The sequence below is a fragment of the Xyrauchen texanus genome, chromosome 7 (genome assembly GCF_025860055.1).
Source record: "Xyrauchen texanus isolate HMW12.3.18 chromosome 7, RBS_HiC_50CHRs, whole genome shotgun sequence".
Taxonomy (NCBI): domain Eukaryota; kingdom Metazoa; phylum Chordata; class Actinopteri; order Cypriniformes; family Catostomidae; genus Xyrauchen; species Xyrauchen texanus.
Window position 1 is genome coordinate 350,037 of NC_068282.1, and position 11,590 is coordinate 361,626.

The following is an 11,590-nucleotide window of genomic DNA, read 5'->3' on the forward strand; positions in this document are numbered from 1 at the left end:
TTAAATGTTCTTCAGTTCTATAAATGTAATTATTTTCTAAGGTTTCATATATTGTTGGTGCTTTAAATGGGTTAAATATTGCTTTGAGTGAGTTTGGTGGTGTTCAAACTTTATTACTGATAATAAACCCACTTTAAACTCAGTTTAAATTTACTGAATTTACTGCTTTAATTGTCCATTTGTATCCAAGCAGTGATGATTCCTGGTTATATCTCAAATGGCTATTTAACAATTACATTCAGTCCCGCATTACTGATGGTGTGATGTTTAGTTTGTTTGCGCCCCAGCCGTCGCAGACCTCGTCAGTTTGAACCGGTCTGGCCATTCTCTGTGGATCTCTCTCATCTAAAAGGTGTTTCTGGGGGTCTGATGCAAACATGCAATCACTATATGTTAGAAATTAAGTGATAACTAGTGTAATTAAACAATATGATCAAACCGAATGTAATGAAACCGTCCAGCACATGAAAACAATAATAATATTAAATATAGCCGTAAGCAGCAATATTTAAATGTTTCAGCTCGGTCCATACAATGCAAGTGAATGGTGACTAGAACTTTGAAGCTTCAAAAAGCACATAAAGGCAGCATAAAAGTAATCCATAAGACGCCAGTGGTTAGGGACTTATTTGTTAAAAAATTTTTTGGGGGGGACTGGGAGGGTTGGATGGACTGTGTATAGTATGAATATTATGGTTTTGTTTTTATCAATTCATTTAAATAAATCAAATTGAAACATTTCTTACATTTCACAAAAGGTTTATTCCAAAACAAAAACATTTCCACAACATCAGCGGTCTTTCTATGGATAAAACTCACCATAAATCAATCAATGAAGCTGAGACCGCAATTAAAAGCCTGAAAGAAGAAAATGACGCTTCATGACAAGCTTATATCAATATTCATAAATGGAAATAAAATATTATTATAATATTCAGGAGAAATATTGACAGCCAATAATCTCATAATATGTACATTTCTGAAATGCATTTCTATATTAATATAAAGAATATATATATATGTACATTTATGTCAACAATATATTAGTCAAATGTATTGCTTGATAACAGATACACACATGAACTTCCAGTGAACCCGTTTCAATCATTTACAGTTTTCATGTTCATAAAATGAAATCTGTAGAGCAGAAAGAGTTCTTCAGACTGTGAAGCATTCTTGCTTTCTTCTCATCCTGCAAAGGCAACATACAGTAACTACACGTTAGGTCAATCATGAGTTCTGAGTGAAAAGGTGTCAGTCAGACTCTGATCCGTCCGGTGACAGACACGTTTTATAACCTACATTTGGCTGAAGTTTAAGTGTTCCTGTAGTTACTGCGTTTTGTCTTTGTAGGGCAGTAGAGCGCAAATATATGGATGGTGCAAGAAACTTGCCAAGATGAGATATAACAATATAAATCCGCCGACTGACAGACACTGGAGATTTAATGACCCTCAGCGGTGTCGTTCTGACATGAAAGCATCCCATAATAATAACAACGACTGAATCCATGTCAACACTGAAACTGAGCTTTCAATATGAGCAGGTCTCGCATTTGTTCATTTTCCCCCACTTATTTTCATACTGAAATATTCTGCTACCTTTGAAACCCGAATCAAATCAAACATTTATGCACAGCACAATAATAGTGTCTCTTTCTATTTTAAGTCTATTCATTTTTTCTCCACCATTTGAATCACCGGCGATAAAAACCTTAAACTGTACAACTTGAAATCCCACGAGCTAACGACATCATAATCTGCAGACAGATTGATCAATTTAACCCTTTAAACTCTGAGGCTGTTTTTAAAGGTTTCCTATTTGTGGCAGATTTCACAGAGTGAGTTTCATTCTGTGTCATTTGAGTCATCATTGAGTCTGTGTCGTGTATTTGGCGCCATCTCCTGGTGGTCATATGTAACATTGTGCTTCATGTGGATTATCTAATGATCTATACATCTGATTATCTTGTGTGTGGACTCGTTTGAAAGAGAATCACAGACTCTAAATAATCATATGTCATATTGTTTATTTTTTGTGAAATTATATGCGAAAACGCGGGATATAATTAACACCAACATGATTGTCAAAGACATATATTTAGCTGTTACTCACTATAGATTTGTCTACATGCATTGGAAAGTAGAGCTTCTAAACTCTTAAAACGATACATATTTTGTGTTGTTCAAACTGCAGTTATTATTATTTTTGACGATTATTTTTTGGTTGTTGTCCGCGCTTAATAAACAAATTTCAACTGACAAAGGAGGTATTGCCCCAAGTGAAGGAGTTCAAGTACCTCGGGGTCTTGTTCACGAGTGAGGGGACAATGGAGCGGGAGGTTGGCCGGAGAATCGGGGGAGCGGGAGGTTGGCCGGAGAATCGGGGCAGCGGGGGCGGTATTGCACTCACTCTATCGCACGAAAAGAGAGCTGAGCCGAAAGGCAAAGCTCTCGATCTACCGGTCAATTTTCATTCCTACCCTCACCTATGGTCATGAAGGCTGGGTCAAAGAACTAGGTCGCGAGTACAAGCGGCCGAAACGGGCTTCCTCAGAAGGGTGGCGGGCTTCTCCCTTAGAGATAGGGTGAGGAGCTCAGTCATCCGTGAGGAGCTCGGAGTAGAGCCGCTGCTCCTTTGCTACAAGAGGATTCAGTTGAGGTGGTTTGGGCATCTGGTAAGGATGCCCCCTGGCCGCCTCCCTAGGGAGGTGTTTCAGGCACGTCCAGCTGGGAGGAGGCCTCGGGGAAGACCCAGGATTAGGTGGAGAGATTACATCTCCACACTGACCTGGGAACGCCTCGGGGTCCCCCAGTCAGAGCTGGTTAATGTGGCTCGGGATAGGGAAGTTTAGCGCCCCCTGCTGGAGCTGCTGCCCCCGTGACCCGACTTCGGATAAGCGGTTGAAGATGGATCATTCTGATAAACCCCTCGACGAAACTGATTTAAATGACGTGCAGAGAGCAAACACGACTGAAATTCTGTTTATTTATTCTCATGAGAGCGTCCCAGTTTAACACGAGCCGTGCAAGATGCTAAATCAACACACACGTGCAATTTACTCGCCATGTTTGAATCATTCAGAATCGGTAGAGCGTGCGCCGCATGTTGTTATTCACTTAGTCCATTTCAAGGCAAGTCAGTCACTCAGTGCTCATCTTCGAAACGCTCCCGTGCAGATATTATCAAATACTTACATGGGGAAAGAGCAAAATCTTCAAAACGGTTGTTTAAGATTACATTCAAATAACAGATATAATCAGCAGTAAAATCTGACAACAATGGGGTCATACGTTTGCTTCTTTAGCTTAATCACGCTATTATTCAGACTGGTGCAGCTAATGCTAGTCAAGAAATGAACTACAGCATGATCAACTGAACTCCTCGACCATCACAATCTAAAATAAACAACAACAGCAAATAAACAAATCAGAATGATTACAATGAACTCCCTCAAACGAATAAACAAGGTGAAACTTCATTCGGTAAAAGTGCTTTAAATATATCAAATATAGCAAACTGATATCAGTCCATCATGTCAAAATCCATTTATGATGAATGAATCTCGCCTCAATCAGATTTAAATTAACGTCACAACAGGTGTTAAAATTATGACATCACACACTTACCCTTGCTGCATACTGAATAATAAACAATACGACAATGCAACGTACAAAACTACTCTGGAATATTCACTCCATTTGCACTCTTGCGGGGTCAAAGGTCATGTGTGCGTCAGGCAGAGGGGGGCATTGTGGGTCACTATTTTGAATCCAGACCCTGGAGCTGTACTCTACCAGGTGGGCATCATATCAGGGAACCAGACGCGGCCCAGATGCTTCGACACTTCCCAGTGGATGTCATCCAGACCGTATTTATTGTCCGGCACCAGAACCTCCTCCATGATGGACAGCTGCGACAGTCGGTGGCCGCACATCTTCACGAACTCCACGAAGGCGCTGCACGTCACCTCGCACTCGCCCAGGCCGATGGCCGACAGCTGTTTGCAGCGCTCTGCGATCCGGATCAGCTCCTCGTCCAGGGGGCGGAGACCGTTGGCACACACCACCAGTTCCACCAGGCGCGGGCACATGAGCCCCACCCGCCCCAAAACGTCCTTACTGACGGAGCGGCCGAAGTACAGGTGCGTCACGGGCACCTCATCACGGAAGAAGGGACCAAACTCGTCCTCGTACAGGTAGTAGTACATGACCAGGTTGAATTTGGGCGAGTGGCGCACCATGGCGTCCCAGCTGCTCTTCTTGATGGTGTGGAAATGTTGGCCCGGGTTCTCGCTCACCACGTCGATGCGCAGGTGCTCCAGGTGCACGTGCCGTTCGGACGACAGCGCCAGCAGCAGCTCATCACTCAACAGATGGTAGTTCAGCGCCAACTCGCGCAAACCGTGACACTGGTCCGCTACACACATGATACCTGAGTGACAGAAACACAGAACAGATGAACTGCACAATTCTAATAAACTGACGATTTCCTGAGGCTGAAATTCAGTCCTTTAACCCTTTAAGCCCTGAAGGTGTTTTCCTGTTTCACTGGCAAACCCAAAATTAAAGGCTTATAACTCGACAAAACAAAACAAGGAGGGTCAAGTGTTTGGTATCATTGTGGAGAACTTTTCATAATTTTTAATTACATAGATTATGATATTATAATAATACTCAACTAAACTGAATATTTTTTATAAATTAAAAAAAGAAATCATACTCCAATAATTTGAGCCAAAAATGTACTTTTTCAATATTTTTCTGATTTGTCATTATATATCTCTGGGTGTAAATAAGGCGGCTCCCAAAAACTTCAGACAAAAACTTTTTTCTTATTGTTCGACAAAGCGAACAATACAAAACATTACAAATATAATGTATCATAGTGTCCAAAAACATCTCCAAACAAATAAAAGATAATAATTGTACATAAGAACTAATTACACATGCAAACACAACAATGACTAAAGGTTTGCATAGCATGCAGACATGATTTTACTCATGAGATTTCACAGAATGAGTTTCATTCTGTGTCATTTGAGTCATCATTGAGTCTGTGTCGTGTATTTGGCGCCATCTCCTGGTGGTCATATGTAACATTGTGCTTCATGTGGATTATCTAATGATCTATACATCTGATTATCTTGTGTTTGGACTCGATTGAATGATAATCACAGACTCTAAATAATCATATGTGAGATTTAATGTTACCTTTATTTTTCGTGCATTTATCAGCAAAAACGCCTGAAATACGCAACACCAACATAATAGTCAAACACATATATTTATCTGTTACTCGCTATAGTTTCATCTAAAACAAATAGTCTGGTTGTATTTTACGCTTCTAGATCTTTCCAACAACATATGACACATGAATATTTGATCAGTTTGATGATTTTACTGATTGTAATAATATGTGCCGTGCACATTCATTTTAATAAATTATTAAAATGTAACACTTCTGATTCATCTGCATATTTTAAAGCACTTGTTCAGTTTTGGTCATACTATCTACATGCATTATAAAGTAGAGATTATAAACTTTCAAACGACACATATTTTGTGTTATTCAAGACTGCAGTTATTAATATTTGAAAGTATTTTTCCCGCTTTACACATTCGAGTTTAAAGTGTTAATATGCAGTTATGACCTGTTGACAGGAAGTGCTTGTGATGTCAAACATGAGGTCATTTCCACGAGTGAGATCACAAATATTAAAAGAATGCATCTTCTTTAGTCATGTATTAGCTTTAAGTTGTTCACTGAAAATCCCGTGTTTAATGAATCTTTCACCTGCGGGAGACACGTGAGGACAGCTGCTCATCTTCAGCAGCTTCAGTGTGTCACTGTTATTGGCCACCAGGACTTTGAGTGACGGATCGTCGACAGGCGTGTCATCGATCTTCAATGACGACAGAGATTTAGAGTTCACAAACACCACCGTCAACGCTGAGATGAAGTGAGACTGAGGAGGAACAGAGAGACTAACATAAGATCATCAGAGTATCCCCGACAGACTGTGTGTGTGTGTGTGCACATGTGATGCTGTACTTGTGTCTTGACCCAAAATAATCTGTAATCACTACTTTAGAATGACTGGACTATTTGAAAACGCTCAAATGGTTGTTTTTAATATAATAATGCCAACAGGTTTTTGGGAGAGTTAGAGGTCAGGTACAAGAGGTCCTCACTAATATACTATATATATATATAATTACTTTGGGCAGCTCCATGAAGCTGGGTCGAGCGGTGGAGATGAGGCCGAGTGTTTTCAGAGAACAGTTGACCAGTTGTGAGAGAATATCACACGCGGCTTCGGCTGATTCAGTGCTGCTGTCCACCTGAAACACACAACAGCAGAAAACATCGTTAATAACATCACAGAGTCGTGGAAATGTGTGCGAGCCCACAAAAAAACTATTTATATAACTGCAAAATATGTTTCGTTTGAAAGTTTAGAAGCTCTACTTTATAATGTATGTAGATATTATGACCAAAACTGAACAAGTGCTTTGATATTTTAGTTCCGTTTCGATAATTAATCAAATAAATTACACAGCACATATTATTGCAATTAGTAAAAAAATTAAACTGATCAAATATTCATGTGTCATATGTTGTTGGAAAGATCTAGAAGAGTAAAATACAACCAGACTATTTGTTTTACTCTCAGATGAAACTATAGCGAGTAACAGCTAAATATATGTCTTTGACTATTATGTTGGTGTTGCTTATTTCAGGTGTTTTCACTTCTAACTTCACAACATATAAACAGAACATAAAATGTCACATATGATTATTTAGAGTCTGTGATTATCTTTCAATCGAGTCCACACACAAGATAATCAGATGTATAGATCATTAGATAATCCACATGAAGCACAATGTTACATATGACCACCAGGAGATGGCGCCAAATACACGACACGGACTCAATGATGACTCAAATGACACAGAATGAAACTCATTCTGTGAAATCTCATGAGTAAAATCATGTCTGCATGCTATGCAAACCTTTAGTCATTGTTGTGTTTGCATCTGATTATCTTGTGTTTGGAAGATAATCACCTCCTATAAGTAATCGTGTGATATTTTATGTTCTGTTTATTTTTAATGAGGTCAGAAACATTGCATAATCAACACCAACATAATAGTAAAACACATATATTTAGCTGTTACTCTCTATAGATTCATCTGTGAGTAAAACAAATATGCTGGTTGTATTTTACTCTTCTAGATCTTTCCAACAACATATGACACATGAATATTTGATCAGTTTGATATTTTTACTGATTACAATATTTTAAATAAATTATTAAAATGTAACACTTCTGATTCATCTGTATATTTTAAAGCACTTGTCCAGTTTTGGTCATACTATCTACATGCATTATAAAGTAGAGCGTCTAAACTTTCAAACGACACATATTTTGTGTTCTTCAAGACTGCAGTTATTCATATTTCTAAATCTCAACCTCTCAATATTCATATTTTAAAGTATTTTTTCCCGGTTTGCCCATCCGAGCATAAAGTGTTAATATGCGATTATGACCTGTTGACAGGAAGTGCTTGTGATGACAAACATGAGGATCACATGTTCGCCCAAATTCAATCTGGTCATGTACGAGCAGGAGTTCGGCCCTTCTTCCGTAACGAGGTGCCCGTGACACACCTGTACTCCGGCCGCTCCGTCGCTAATGACGCTTTAGGATTGTTATAGCCGACTCTACACATTCAGTATCCAAATGACCTGCAGTGAGTGACAGATGTGTGTCTCACCTTGAAGCTGACGTACTGCAGGTGATTGGAGTGGCGTTTGATGATCTGTTTGATGAGGTCGGGGTGAGTGGCCTTCAGGTACGAGCTGGCCGGTTGATTGAGCTCAAATTCAAAGCATCTCCAGAGTTCGGGCATGTGGAAGGCCTCATTCCAGATGCGGCACACCTGTGAGGCGAAGGCCCGGTCCAACAGCGGCAGGTACTGGAAGATCTGCAGCAGGATCTCCTGCGGCATCAGACCCCAGTCCACCAGCACTACCTCTTCACAGTCTCCCCGCCGGAGCCGCTTACAGCCGTCAGGAGCCCCGGGGCCCGGCCCTGGAGTACCACCGCCCCTCCTCCTCCACATCATCACCTCGCTTCTGTCCTCTCTTCATTCTGATGCAGAACATGGAAAACAAGTTTATATGTGTGCAGAGTATATCTGCTATTCTTGATTCAGTTATTTACTCCTTTAATTACCTTTAATCACAAAAGATTTGTGCTGTTATTAAAGAGCAGTCAAGCAGACTTTGTGTTCTTTATCTCACAGAATAGGATGGATTAACGGAGATCTATTTATGATCGCAACACATGAATCTCAGAGCACAAAAACACTCATGATCAATAATCTGAAAGAAGCTTCTGGCAGTGTGACATCATCATTAAATCATGCTAAAACTGAGCGTGAGAACGGCTCTGAATGGCTTCTTGTTGTCTCTGCATATTAAACTGGGATAACACAGAATACGTTACATACTTTAACTTAAAGCTGCTGTAAGGGATTTGTTCATGGAGAGATATTCAACGTAATGTTCCTGAAAGATATTACTGAAATAAGTGTTGATATCTCACCGGTCTCTGTGACAGCTCTAGACTCTCGGACGCTTGCTGCCTGTCAATCATGTTGTGTGTTCTCACAGTATTGTAGTTTCAGTGAATTATTGAGGCTTAATGCCATTTTTATGACATGTTGTTCGTAACAGTTGCCAGCAGAGGGCGCTATTTTGCCATGTTGTTTTTGACAACCGTTTCAACTCCTGTTTGTGGCAATCAAGCTCATTTGGTATCTTCGGAGGGCGGGGTTTGGAAAGAGGAGGTGTAGCTAATCCAACGGCTCAGTTTGTGGGAATTCTAGAATGGCTGAAATCACTTACTGCCCCTTTAACATTAAGTTAGTTTCCCTTTGAACAGCGCCGTTTCCTTACATGCCCACTAGATGGCACCATCTACAGGTAATCCCAATATCCGATCGCACATCTATTAATTACCGGTCATCATTTACTCGTCCTCATGTCGTTCCATACCCGTATGACCTTCTTTCCTCTGTGGAACACTAAAGGAGATGTTTAGCAGAATGTTCACGCTGCTCTTTCTGTACAATGAGAGTGAATGGTGACTGAGGCATCGCGGCACTCAAATCTTATTAACATTCCAACATGACACCTCACGATCAGTCACGAGACCTTCTGTGTTCCAAAGAAGAAAGTCATACAGTTCTGAACTACATGAGGGAGAGTAAATGATGACAGAATTGTTGTGTTTCAAAACCTAGTGAATCATCGACCTAGACAGTATTTCTTGGGACGTCTTAACAAATGTTTTGCTGCGTTCTGAGTTTGTGTGTTGAGCTGATTCAGGTCACGCCTATGATGCCCAAAAATACTGCCTAAGTAGACAGTTTACTAGGTTTATAAACACAGCCTAAACTATTCACCAATTTGCCCTTGAACACACCTGACAGAGATCTGAACACAGTGACATGATGTTATATGATCAGAGGTCAGGGTTTGTACCTGTCTCGCTGTGTTGATTCGGTGAGTCAGTGTCGCATCAGCCCGGACCGGCACTAGAATACTTCCTCCGTGCGACCGAATTAAACACAATCATTGGCTCCCGGTCGACGCGGTGAGATCGGTCGATTTAGTGAAGATCGGTTGGAGTATTTGTCAATGTGTCCCGTGACCCAGTTCATGAGCGGCTGCTCCCGGTAAATGGCGATGTGTGTTGGACGCGTGCGCTGCATGATGGGTAAACGCGACGGGAGTGTAGTGGCGCTATGCGGCCAATAGAGGTCAGTAGAGGTCAGCGCCGGCCATTATAGCGGGATATCTGTATTAGTTTATTACAGTTTTTTACAGTCGCTAGGACACATTTCTCAATACTTGGGTCACTTTTTCAAAACTCTTCACACAGTTCTCCTAACCAACTTTCAGCTCAGCACAGCAGTTAATTTCAAATTCAAAATGCACTAAAACTACCAAAACACTTTATTCATGTCTCAAATCAACACATTCTTCCATAACACTAGCAAAGGTTGACAGCCAACAAACACACTTTGTCACCCACAAAAGAATGACCTAAAAAACACTAACAACATGTCGCATTATACAATCTCTGTTTATAATTCACTGCAATAGAGGTTACTGGAATGAATCAGACATGATGAAGAATGCTTCAATATATTTTATGTCTTTTATTTTTATTTTTTTGCACTGAGTAATTCCAAAATACAAGAATTTGTATACACACCATCCACTGATACAGATACAATAGTAATGCTAATCTACTCGGTCTTCTCCATCTGGCCACAGGTTCTCATCCACATCACATCTTATGTCATCTAGGGCAATACACCTAGGAAAGAATCTTCTGGCATGCCTGATCCATCCCTGGCAATCTTCTGCTGATATGTCCTGGCATCCAGCATTCATTGCGTCCAGAAGGGACATTTGATCATGTGGATGGTGGTCATAAACCTTCCACCTCCATGAGGAAAAGAATACCTCTGTTGGGTTGAGGAATGGAGAGTAAGGTGGGAGGAAAAGTGACACCATTCTGGGATGGGCTGCAAACCACTCGGTGACTGCACGGGAGTGGTGAAATGCCACATTGTCCCATACAATTATAAATGTTGGCGGATTTCTTCTCTCTGCATCCCTTTCCTCACCTAGCACAACCCTTCCATAGAGATCATGCAGGAACGCAAGGAGACGTTCAGTGTTGTATGGCCCAATTAGTGGTTTGTGTAACAGCAGTCCATCAGTGGATATTGCTGCGCACATTGTGATGTTGGCACCCCTCTGGCCCGGGACATCCACTGTGGCTCTCTTCCCAATCACATTCCTTCCTCGTCGCCGTGTTTTGGCCAGGTTGAAACCCGCCTCATCCACAAAGATGAAAATGTGGGGTGTTTGCCTGCCTTCAATCTCCATGAATAAATCCACAAGGCAACATAAGCTGTTACAGTAGTAAACATTACCTAAAAAAATGTCTTTGTGTGTGTTTTGTTCAAAAACAGTTCTGTATTTTATTGTATTATTCAGTTGTGTATTATGTTATTGTTTTGAACATAAGTTTATCAGTTTTGAACAGTATGTAAGCATGTGCACATTGGCCTGTGGGTACACAACGTTTTGGCGGTTGTTGTGTCGAAGTGAGAAAAGAATTAATGTCATTTGAAAGATGTAGTCATTGAATGCATTTTGTGCCAAAGCAATGATCATTGATCCACAGTTTAGCCCACATATACTTCTGTTGTGCTCACTGTGTGAAGAGTTTTGAAAAAGTGACCTAAGTATTGAGAAATGTGTCCTAGCGACTGTAAAAAACTGTAATAAACACTTCATGTCTTTGTGCACCCGATTTAACCCTCATGCATCAATTTAAAAAACTTACTCAGAGGTCCTTGGAGGACAAAAATATCCACGTCAAAAACTGCCATAATAATATGCAATATTAATATTATTTTCCACTTTCAATTAGTTAATTTAATAAAACAACATCAGTCCTGATCATAACTACCAAATATTCATTTTCAGGATTTTTTT

At 40.5% G+C, this 11,590-nt stretch overlaps 1 pseudogene; it reads right to left on the minus strand.

Moving 5' to 3' along the window:
• Nucleotides 1-755: 755 nt before the first annotated feature.
• On the minus strand, nucleotides 756-8,158 carry LOC127646798 (F-box/LRR-repeat protein 3-like; annotated as a pseudogene).
• Nucleotides 8,159-11,590: the final 3,432 nt, after the last annotated feature.